Consider the following 10257-nt stretch of genomic DNA (forward strand, 5'->3'; position numbering starts at 1 on the left):
TTTGATTTATTAAAATGGAATCAAAGAATTAACTTATTAAGGTTAAGAGACTTAGCACTAGAATGCATTGTTTATACTTTGTATCTTAGTAAAATTATTAAAACTTTCTGAAAGAGAAACTGTTTATTGTAATTGTTGATACTGTTTTTGGCCATTTAATGATATCAGAGTTAGTCTCAAAACAAGTTAAAATATACTTACAAAATTTCACTTGTTATAATCAGAGTTATGGCTGTAGTTATCATTATTTTCAAGTAAACAGGTCTTTTTAAGCTGTTTTTTCTTGTTACTATCCTCAACACATAACTGATAATGTACAATCAATATCAATTAAACAGAAATCAATGCTTTAAGCATCAAATATTAACTGTTTTAACCATTATTTGCTTGCAGTAGAGTTATTTAATTTGCTACATTTATTACATCAATTATACACTGGATGAATTACTATTAACTAATAATAATTATGTAGATAATAAAAAATGTATAACTTGAAGATTTATTAAATTGTTTTAAATGTCCTATTAATGTTAAGCTTTATTTTCACATTACTAAAAGATGAAACAGAAACCTGAAGAAACATTGTCATTTCCTATCTAGAAATTTCAAACAAACAGATTCCAGATAGGAAAAAAAAAAAAAAAGAAAAATTTCTACTTTACTGTTCTGCTATACATTCCATTTTTATACACCAATTAGAGAATGATATTTTGGTAATGTAAATTTTTTTTAACTGCTGGCAACATTATTTGACAGCTTAAAGCTTTTAAATTAAATGATGGAAAGAGAGAATAAAAGAATTCATTTACGACTAATTTTTACCTTTGCTTTGATAAGTGGCAAATTTCATACTGACAAGATATACGACATTATCTAAGTGGTGTCATTCATTTTTGCTTGTTATTGTTTTTGTTGTTGGCTCTGAGTGTGCTGAGAAATTCTATGCCCAATTTCTGATATAGTGAATATAGAACAGAAATAAAATAAGAACGAAAACCATTTTTTCAATGAGTCTGTTTATGGTGATATGGAAACAAAGCATTAGAATTAATAAAAGCAGAATTTCCATTAAATACATTCTTATTTACTTAACCTGCTTAATGTTATGAGTCAATTATTATTTTCAGTATAACCTGTCAAAAATGACTGGAGAACAAACAAAAAACAATTGATTTTTAATTAAAACAATGCAAAAAAGTTTTTTCATACTTTAAAATTTCATTAATTACAATATTTTTTGTAAAGAATGTGTCCTCTCCTAATAACCTGTTCCATTGTTTTAAATCCAAAATATACACTTTCAAGTTCTCATAGTTTTAACAATGTACTTAATATAAAGACCAACAACTGCTGAATTATCGGGCTAGCAAATGGCTATAGTAATATTAATAATTTAAGTTAATTTGGTACTAGAGTTAAGCATTAGGCGCCATCTCTTGCTAAATTTAATAATTAGAATTTTTAATTAAATAATTGTTGTTGGTCTTTATATATATAACGGGTTAGTTGTTGTTTATTTAAATGTACTTAATTTTGTCAATCTTTGAATCTAAGCATAAATATACCAATTTTGGCAAGTGATGTAACCTGTGATGGAAAATATTGTCTACCATAGATAACATTGAGTGAATTTTGTCAATGCTGTATTCATGATGAAGTAATTTTTGTATTTCAATTGACTAACATTCAATAAAAGCAATTAACTTACTTTCAATACTTTGACCCAGCTTAAAATTAATTACAAAATTATAAAATCAAATCTGATTCCCAACGTAAAACCAACGTAAAAGCGAGTTGAACACTGCTCAACTCGCTTTTACGTTGGTTTTACGACCTGCTCGGGCGTAAAATATCATGGTCACGTAATTAAAAGCTTTTACGGTGAGGGGTTTTACGGCCCTTTTACGGCTAGTGGAGTCGCGGCCTAAGTGAACGAATGAAAAGTTTGCTTGTAAAGAATAATCCTGCGTAATGCCACGAATGTTACTACTCTATCATGTATTACAAAAAACACCTAAACCTTAAATATTTATTTTATACAGACATGAGAGATAACATCTGAAACACTAACTAAACAAATAAGTAACACAGGACAAGTCAGTCAAGTGCCTCACTGTCTCTTCAAGTCTATTCCTAACAAATAAACATATAGTTTGATATCTTTGTAATTACAAAATCCAAATCATAGTATTTTTCTCTTTGATTCAAGGAAAAGTCTGAAGACAAAGACAAATAATTTTACTGTACTTAAGCAGAGAGAGGAAAAAAAAAATTATAAAACCAGTCTTCTCTTTTATTATTAAAATACTTTAATGTATACAACAAAAAAACCTGATGAAATACAGTACGAATCATTTATTATAGATTATAGATATATATCTTAATTCCAAATTTGTAATTAATTTAACCATAAATTTTTTCCTACTCCATAAAACAACAGTATTTATTTTTCATAACATGCAATAGTTTTATTAATATCATTTGTTTACTGTTTGTGTGACTTGTTTGTTTACTGTTAGCAATAAGGACAGAAACAAAATATACCATATTTTACGGACTATAAGACGCACCTTAATTTTTAAGCAATTTTTCGAAGAAAAAAGTGCGTCTTATAGTCCGTAAAATACGGTAATTTTTGATATCTACTTTTGTTAAGTATTCAATGTTTAGTTATATAGAATATAAAACTAATAATACATATGGCTCTAAATTTCAATCTGTTTTTAGATGATTTCTACATAGAATGGAATGGAGAAGAAAAACTGAAAGAAAACAACATTCTGTGAGCATTCTCAATGAAATTGGCATTCTGAAATTCCAAAAATGCTCAATATTATTATAAAAATTAATACTCACATTGCTATCTATCGAAGAATTATCATCAATAAAGGACCGAGGATGGAAAATTTCACATCTAGATCAAAATCTGAGTAAGAATTAAAAACAAATCCTCATTAAATTAGATTTTAAATTCAATTTGGACTTAAACTCTAATTTAATGAAAACCACATTCTTATATTCTTAAGCTTGTAGCATATGTTGCAGTATTTATATCAGCTTGTACCCAATGACTATTATTTTAAGCAATAGATGGATACATAAATCAAAAATCAAATCTAATTATCATAAATTGTCTCATCAATCAACAACTAATAATATAGATGGATTAATCATTTAATAATTTCATTGAAAATGAAACTTCAGATTTTCTCATAATGCTAAAGTCTGTTAATGTCTTTTAAACTATGAGAATAAAATTATACAAAATTTATTCATAAAGAAAAGCTGCAGTCTATGACAATAAATAAAGTATGAAATTGAAAATAAATCTTTTCCTGTATCATGTAACGTTTGCTATATCATTTTGTAATATCAGAGAGTCAAATGTTTTGACTTAGATATTATGCTTTGTAATCATTATATAAAACTGACAATATTAAAAACTATATTTAATGACAGACTGATTAAATAAGATGATGCTGCACCTAGCAGAAAAAGGACTTATATTAAACACTACTCTTAAGAGCAAAAAATATCTTAATTTGATAAATTATATTGTAAATCATATCATTTATACGGGGCCGTCAACAGGAAGAGAGCTGGGAATTTTTTCCTAGGCCCAAAAAAACTTAGGGACCTATAAAATTAATGTTATTTTTACTAACAGAAAATAAAATCATTAAGATTGCTTTTTATTAATAAAGAAACATTCTAGACCTTTCATTTCTTCAAAAAATAAAAGGCTAAAGCGGTGTACCTACCCTTGGACATCACACAAGCTCTCGACAGCTCCGCATTTATAGTTTAATAGTAAAAATAATTACAATACTTTTTTTTAGCAATTAACAAACTAACATAATATCCATTAATTTACAAGTAATAAAATTTTCTTTTATAATTTTTAAAGGTGTTTACTTAAAAATCAAATAATATTTAAATGATAAATATAAAATATATAAGTATATGAATGGATAAAAATACATACTTATTCAGAAACTTCTGACATAAAAATCCATTAGAATTTCTAGCTTTAACATGTACTGCTGTATTCTATTAAATCTGTAAAGGTCCCTATAAAGTACATTAGAAATTAATTTTTAAAATTAAAAAAGAATAAAGGTAAATAAGATCTACCGAATATCTCGACCATTAAGTAAGACCGCACTTACTTTCCGAGAAACAATTTTGATTTCGACGAGAGATTACGGCAAATCAAATTTTTTGTTTACAATTTTTGAAAGGAAAAATTGACTTTTATCGAATAGCGTGACATTATGTGGTTTGAAGAAAGTAGTCAAACTGGAGAGATTATTATTAATTATGTTGACGGGAAATATTGTTTTTTCCTTATTTTTTATTTTGCCCATTTTAAAAATATTCTCCTGTACATTTGAAAAGTAATAGAAATTGAAATTTATACGCTGATATTTTTTATTGTGAATTAAATTCGATTGTAAAATAACTTAACGCGTTAATCCGACGAATTGTTATTCATTGATAATTGAACGAACGTCCCCAAGGTTTTCAAATAGGACAAAAATTAATTATTTCTTCCGGATTACAAAGAGGAAACAATACGAATGTGTGACGTCACCAGGTTTAAAAATTTGAAAAAAATACTACATATAAATTGGGAATTAATTGGAAAATCGATCGAGTTTCGACGATATTAAAAATTAAATGCGATATTTCGCTTCCTGACGCGGAATAATTAAAAATAATTCAAATAAAATGAACATTCTACGTAATGGAATCAAATCGCTTTTTGACGTCACACAACATCGCCCCCCGCGTAAGTTTACTTTTGTTTTATAATCAAATCGGGCCGCTTTATATTTTTTTAAATGTTTAATAAAATTATTTTTCTTCTTTTGGCCGAAATACTCACCGACGCACAATCGACGCCATTTTGAGAGACCAGCGTCCCTTTCGGTTGAAAATCGGCTTTAATTTTTGAAAAAATCACATGTAATAAAGTCTAAATAAATAACATGTCGACATAATTTATTATTTATTCATTTAATCGAATCTTTTTTAAGTTTCATTTATTTAAAAATTGAACCAGAAATGTCGTCTGCGCACATTTTAAAAACTGGATTGACAATTAGCCAAAAAATTCGCTTTTATAGCCCAACGTAAATAAAGTGCATTTTAGAATATTATAATTTAAATAAATTTATTTTTGTGTCGATATGTATTTTTATGAATTTTATTAATATTAAATCAATAATTAAATTAATTTTAAAACATAATTGCCAATCAATATAAATGCAGTCGCCCCGTTAAAGCGATCGTAATTATCAATATATGATACGAGTCATGCGAAGAATGTGTATGTTAATAATTTAACAATTGTTATATTAAAAAGAAAAAAACAAATGTTATTTTCTGCCTTAAAATAATTAAATTTAATATAAAATATTTAACATTTTCATTTCAGTTTAAATATTTTTGGAATTTTGTCACACCAGTATATTAATGCCGAATGGCCGAGCGGTCAAGGTGGAAGCCTACCGCTCGAATCTGGACGGGTCAATAAATCACCAGGAATTTTTGGGGGGCTGGTCCCTCACCACCCGGCCGCCCCATTGTGGGCCTGGTCGAACCCATAATGGGCTTGATAAAAAAGAGGCCTTCTTCGTGCCCGCAGGGCGGAAAGAGTTAACCTCATGCCGTCTATTTAATCATTTTATTTTGTGCAAAGACGAACCTCCATTGGCCATAAAATAAAAACTCTGTTAATATTTGTAGGAAGGAAAGAGTGCCTGCCGGATGACCAAGGCGGTTAAATACATTAATCTACGCTCTGGGGACCCGAAATAGAATTCGGGGAGCAACTCCAATAAATTTTCATATACGGTGTGTTCTGGATATGTCGGGTTTCGTACCTCAGCAACAGGTCTTCCCATTATGGGCCCGGCCGGACCCACGATGGGTCTGGAAAAAGACCGTCAGTGCTCTCAGTGCCGACAGGGCAGAAAGAACTAAAGAAAAAATTAAGAGTGCAGAAAGTACTAACATTTTGTACTCTTTCTTTTAGTAATTTCTCTTTCTTGTTAAAAATTTATTTCATCTTTTCATTTAAGAAGACTGGTGTTTGCATCATCACAGCCCATCAGTAGTCAAGTGGATAAAACCACTGAACACTGTATTAATATTTGTCCTACATAATTAAAAAAATTACCATATTTGTACTCTTCCGTAGAAATAATGGCCAGGTTAGGTCTGGGACCCTTTATGTCATGGTTTAATCGCACTTATTAGTTATTTCATTGAAAGTAACCTAATGTTAATTGCTAATGCTCTCCCATTCCTTTTCCTACTAGGTGCAGCATCTTCTCCTAAGTATCGAGGTTCAAAACGATTTTATTAGTAATTATGAATTTGATAATTTCAGATTTTACTGTAGATTAATGCAAAACTATGAAATCGTCATTTTTGTCAAAATTTTGTGGCGGAGGTTGTGTTTTTGCACCACGGCAAATACTTCTGCTTCTGATGAAAGAAATATAAAAATTTCTCCGCTTACAGTTAGCCTGTACACTTCGCAGTAATTATCACATTCTTTCTTTGTCTTGCTTTTCAAGTTTTTCCAAGAAATCGTTAATTTATCAACAATATTTGGGATTAACCGTTACTATCATTCCAAGCCACCTTCTTGTCTTGTTTACAATTTTCTCGGTATTTTTGCATTTTATTATTTGATGCTCAATTCTACTAAGGCGTGAAGAATGTACTTTTTCTAACCAGTCATAGAAAACATCTTATATGTTCTGTTTAAAAGAACAGCGATTCAGTATCTTTTTTTTTTTAACTCTTTCCGCCCTGTGGGCACTTAGAGGGCCTCTTTTAGAAGTCCCATTATGGGTTCGGCTAGGCCCACAATGGGGCGACCGGGTGGTGAGGGACGGGGCCCGACATATCCGAACGGACCAACCCCGAAAAATTCCTGGGGATTATTCGACCCGTTCGGATTCGATCCCGGGTATCCCACAGCGGTAGGCTGCCACCTTGACCGCTCAGCCATCCGGCCGTCAGCGATACAGTATCGCCTATACTGCACTTTTATAAAAAGTATGCTTTAATTCCAACGTAAGCAAATTTATGATACATAACAATACATTTGTAACATTACGTACAAGGTTAAAGTAAATAAAATATAATAAAACAGGCTTTAAAAACAATAGAAATCGTAGTCCAGCCTACACAGCAACATTTAAATATCTAGATCTAGTACATTTTTTTACTTTACTTACAGGACAGCTCTCTGTCCTGTGGGCATTAAGATTTTTTTATACCCATCATGGGTTCGGCCAAGTCAATAGTGGGGCAACCGAATGGTGAGGGACGAAGCCGACATATTCGGGACAAACCTCCCACGAACACTTTCTGGGGTTGCTCCTGATTCCATCCCGAATCCTCCAAAACGGTAAGCTGACGCTTTAACCGCTTCGGCGGTTAAAGCGTCAGCCTACCAGCTTAATTTCGAGTAGCAAAACCAAATAATTTTTTTTAAAGATTGATATATAAACTATAAAAAAATTACCGGTATAGAACCAAACACAACTAACTATGAAACCGTACTTTTCAGAAAACGGGATTTGAAAATTGTATCAACCCTCGATTGCCCACCAAAAATTAATTATTTTCTGTAACCGTTTAGAATTTTCCATATCTCTTTATGGTCCCAAATAGACCATCCTGAATGTAAAAGGAAAACTATTGAATGATAAATTATTGAAAAACTGCAAAATTTTGAGTTAGCCGCTTATGGTTTTATACCTACGAAATATCATTTAGAAAATGAAAATATTCTGGCAACACTGTGTAAAATTTTTAAATCAGCCCACGTGCTATATTAAAAAATGAGCGCGTTACCCAAAACTATTTAATACAGTACACATATTTACCGACTTTTTTTTTTTTTAGCTGTAACTATAAGTCTATACAAAAAGTATTATTTGTGTGTTCTGTTGACAGATATTTTCCATAATATAGGAAAAAGAAAATCTATAACTAATTGAATAATATTCTGGCATTGTCTAATAAACAAATACTTCATTTTTGTACTATAAACAGACCTATCTAGAATACAGTAGATAAATAGATTTTTTTTTTTTTTAATGTCAACAAGTAATAGTTAAACCAAAGATACTATAATGTTAGAATACATCAAATGAGTCAAAATGCATGAAAATTTATTTTATTGATTATGCTATCATTTATTTATTGCATATCAAATCTGTACATTAAAAGGTGAGAAATTTAATAACAACCATCAAATTTATAAATTTTTCATAAGTGATCGGGAAATTTTTTTTACAAGAAGCAAACTTTATTACTCAAATTCTGTACAAGAAAAAAAATGTAATTTAGGTATTTAATTACTGGTACCAAAATATAATTGGCTTTTTCAAATATTAATTATAAGAAATATAGTATATAAATATTTAATTTTTGCTTTGAATATTAAAAAATTAATCCCAGTTGTATTTTAATGCATACTGTTCATACATGTAAGTTTGAATTTTTTTTGGATCTTCATTACCTTTTCTGGAAATACTTCTGAACATGCTAATGTCCTAATCATTCACTATTTGTTTAGTTTTTCCACAAAAAATATGAATGAAGAAAAGAACACCGATACCAGTGACTGTCACCCAAGTGCTTTTTAATGTCATTCAGTCTACTTGCAGTTGAAGCTGCATTTGCACACCCAGTGGTATTTTCAATAGGAAAAAAAGAATGAAAAGTGTAATTTTAGTGCAATATTTCTTATTAACTAACAGAAAATAAAATCTTGCTTTTTATTATTAGTGAACATTCTAGCAAGTTTTTAGGTTTCTATACAAGTATAATTTCAAGACATTTACATATCCTTAGTTGTTTTCTACCTCAAGGCACAAGAATTTTTTTCTGTTGCATGATCAGCTGAGAATTCATAGGATTTAGCTAGAAAGAAGTGATAAGGATGAAAGCTTTGACACAGATGAAAGAAAAGAGAATAATGTTCACATTTCAGATCATGGAACTGATACAGAAATAGAAGACATTGGTGATAGTAGAGAGAGTGAGAGTATAAAAAGACTTGGGTGCAAATGGAAGAAGATAAATGTACCAATTAAATGACGAGGAAACTACATAGTGCAAAAACATGTCTAAACCATGATGTTTTGCATAAACTGCAAAAACTCCATGAGTCTATAGCATTTGAAATATGTACAGTACCTGCCTGCATTGCATGAACAATGTTAAATAAGGCAAAATTATTAAGTGTGTAAATGTTTCTTTTAAATATTATACATTAGAGTACACTATATTTACTAAGAAAACACAAATTTTTTGTATTGTTTCCATTTTACATCATTAAGTATATTAATCTGGCAGTAGGCCAGATTAATATACTTAATGATAAAATGTATTGGATGCTATGTCATATATAAATGATTAATTAACTATATCTTATCATTTTATTGTATTAAAGAATCCATGATTATCAAAAGAACATTTTTTGCCGTCCACAGTTTGAACAAATTCATAAAATGTTTGATTTTAATAAATTTATCAATTATATAAAATGATTAACAGATAAATTTTTTAAAATTAAAATAAATAATTTTTGAAATTTTGAGTATAATTGAAAATATATACTGTATACAATATTGTTCATATCTTATTTATTTATTTAATGTAACAGAAATCAAGTATTGATATGTACAACGATTGGCAAAGAGAGCAAAAGAAAAAAGGCATTATTATATGAAGTTTATTGAACATCATATAATAATTTAACGTGAAGTTTATCATCTTATATGAAGATAAAAAACAAAAAGATGTTGCAAACCAAGTCAGAAAAAGAAGCATAGCCAACATTAGGTATTTTTCAGTCTTGTATAGTTTATGGTTTTTTGAAAATGAAAAATTCTGCTGAAAGTATTCTTCAGGATATTAGTCACTAGTAGATTTGATATTAGAATGAATTTCATTTAACATTAATTAATTAAACATACTTTTGTTAATTTATTTTCCTCCATTTTTCAAGAAGACGAATTTCATGATGATGATTCGATTACCTGTTTGGTTGAATATGATCTTTTCTTTCTTTAAAAATTTAAATTTAGTGCTAAAGTATAATTTTTTGTTTCCTATTTTTATTAACTTTTCTTAGAAAAGTTTATTTTAGAAATGTTTGGTATATCCAATATCAATATATTTTTTCAATTTATTTAATTCTTATACAATTTTATAGCATAAAAA

The 10257-nt window shown here is 29.1% G+C and overlaps 1 protein-coding gene across 3 annotated transcripts in view; it reads right to left on the bottom strand.

Moving 5' to 3' along the window:
* Nucleotides 1-5074, bottom strand: part of LOC136988099 (glutamine and serine-rich protein 1-like) — a 48322-nt gene extending 43248 nt beyond the window's left edge. The window contains exons 1-2 of one of the 3 annotated variants that reach the window (XM_067285932.1): nucleotides 4889-5074; nucleotides 3986-4071 (exon numbers count right to left, since the gene is read on the bottom strand). The gene's annotated coding sequence lies outside the window, so the exon portion shown is untranslated. Of the gene's footprint in view, nucleotides 1-3985; nucleotides 4072-4134; nucleotides 4869-4888 lie in introns of those variants that run through there. The other 2 variants (XM_067285914.1, XM_067285924.1) reach the window with 2 other exon arrangements.
* Between the last annotated feature and the right edge of the window lie 5183 nt (nucleotides 5075-10257).

The sequence above is a fragment of the Centruroides vittatus genome, unplaced genomic scaffold (genome assembly GCF_030686945.1).
Source record: "Centruroides vittatus isolate TY-2023 unplaced genomic scaffold, ASM3068694v2 contig_1246, whole genome shotgun sequence".
Lineage (NCBI taxonomy): Eukaryota > Metazoa > Arthropoda > Arachnida > Scorpiones > Buthidae > Centruroides > Centruroides vittatus.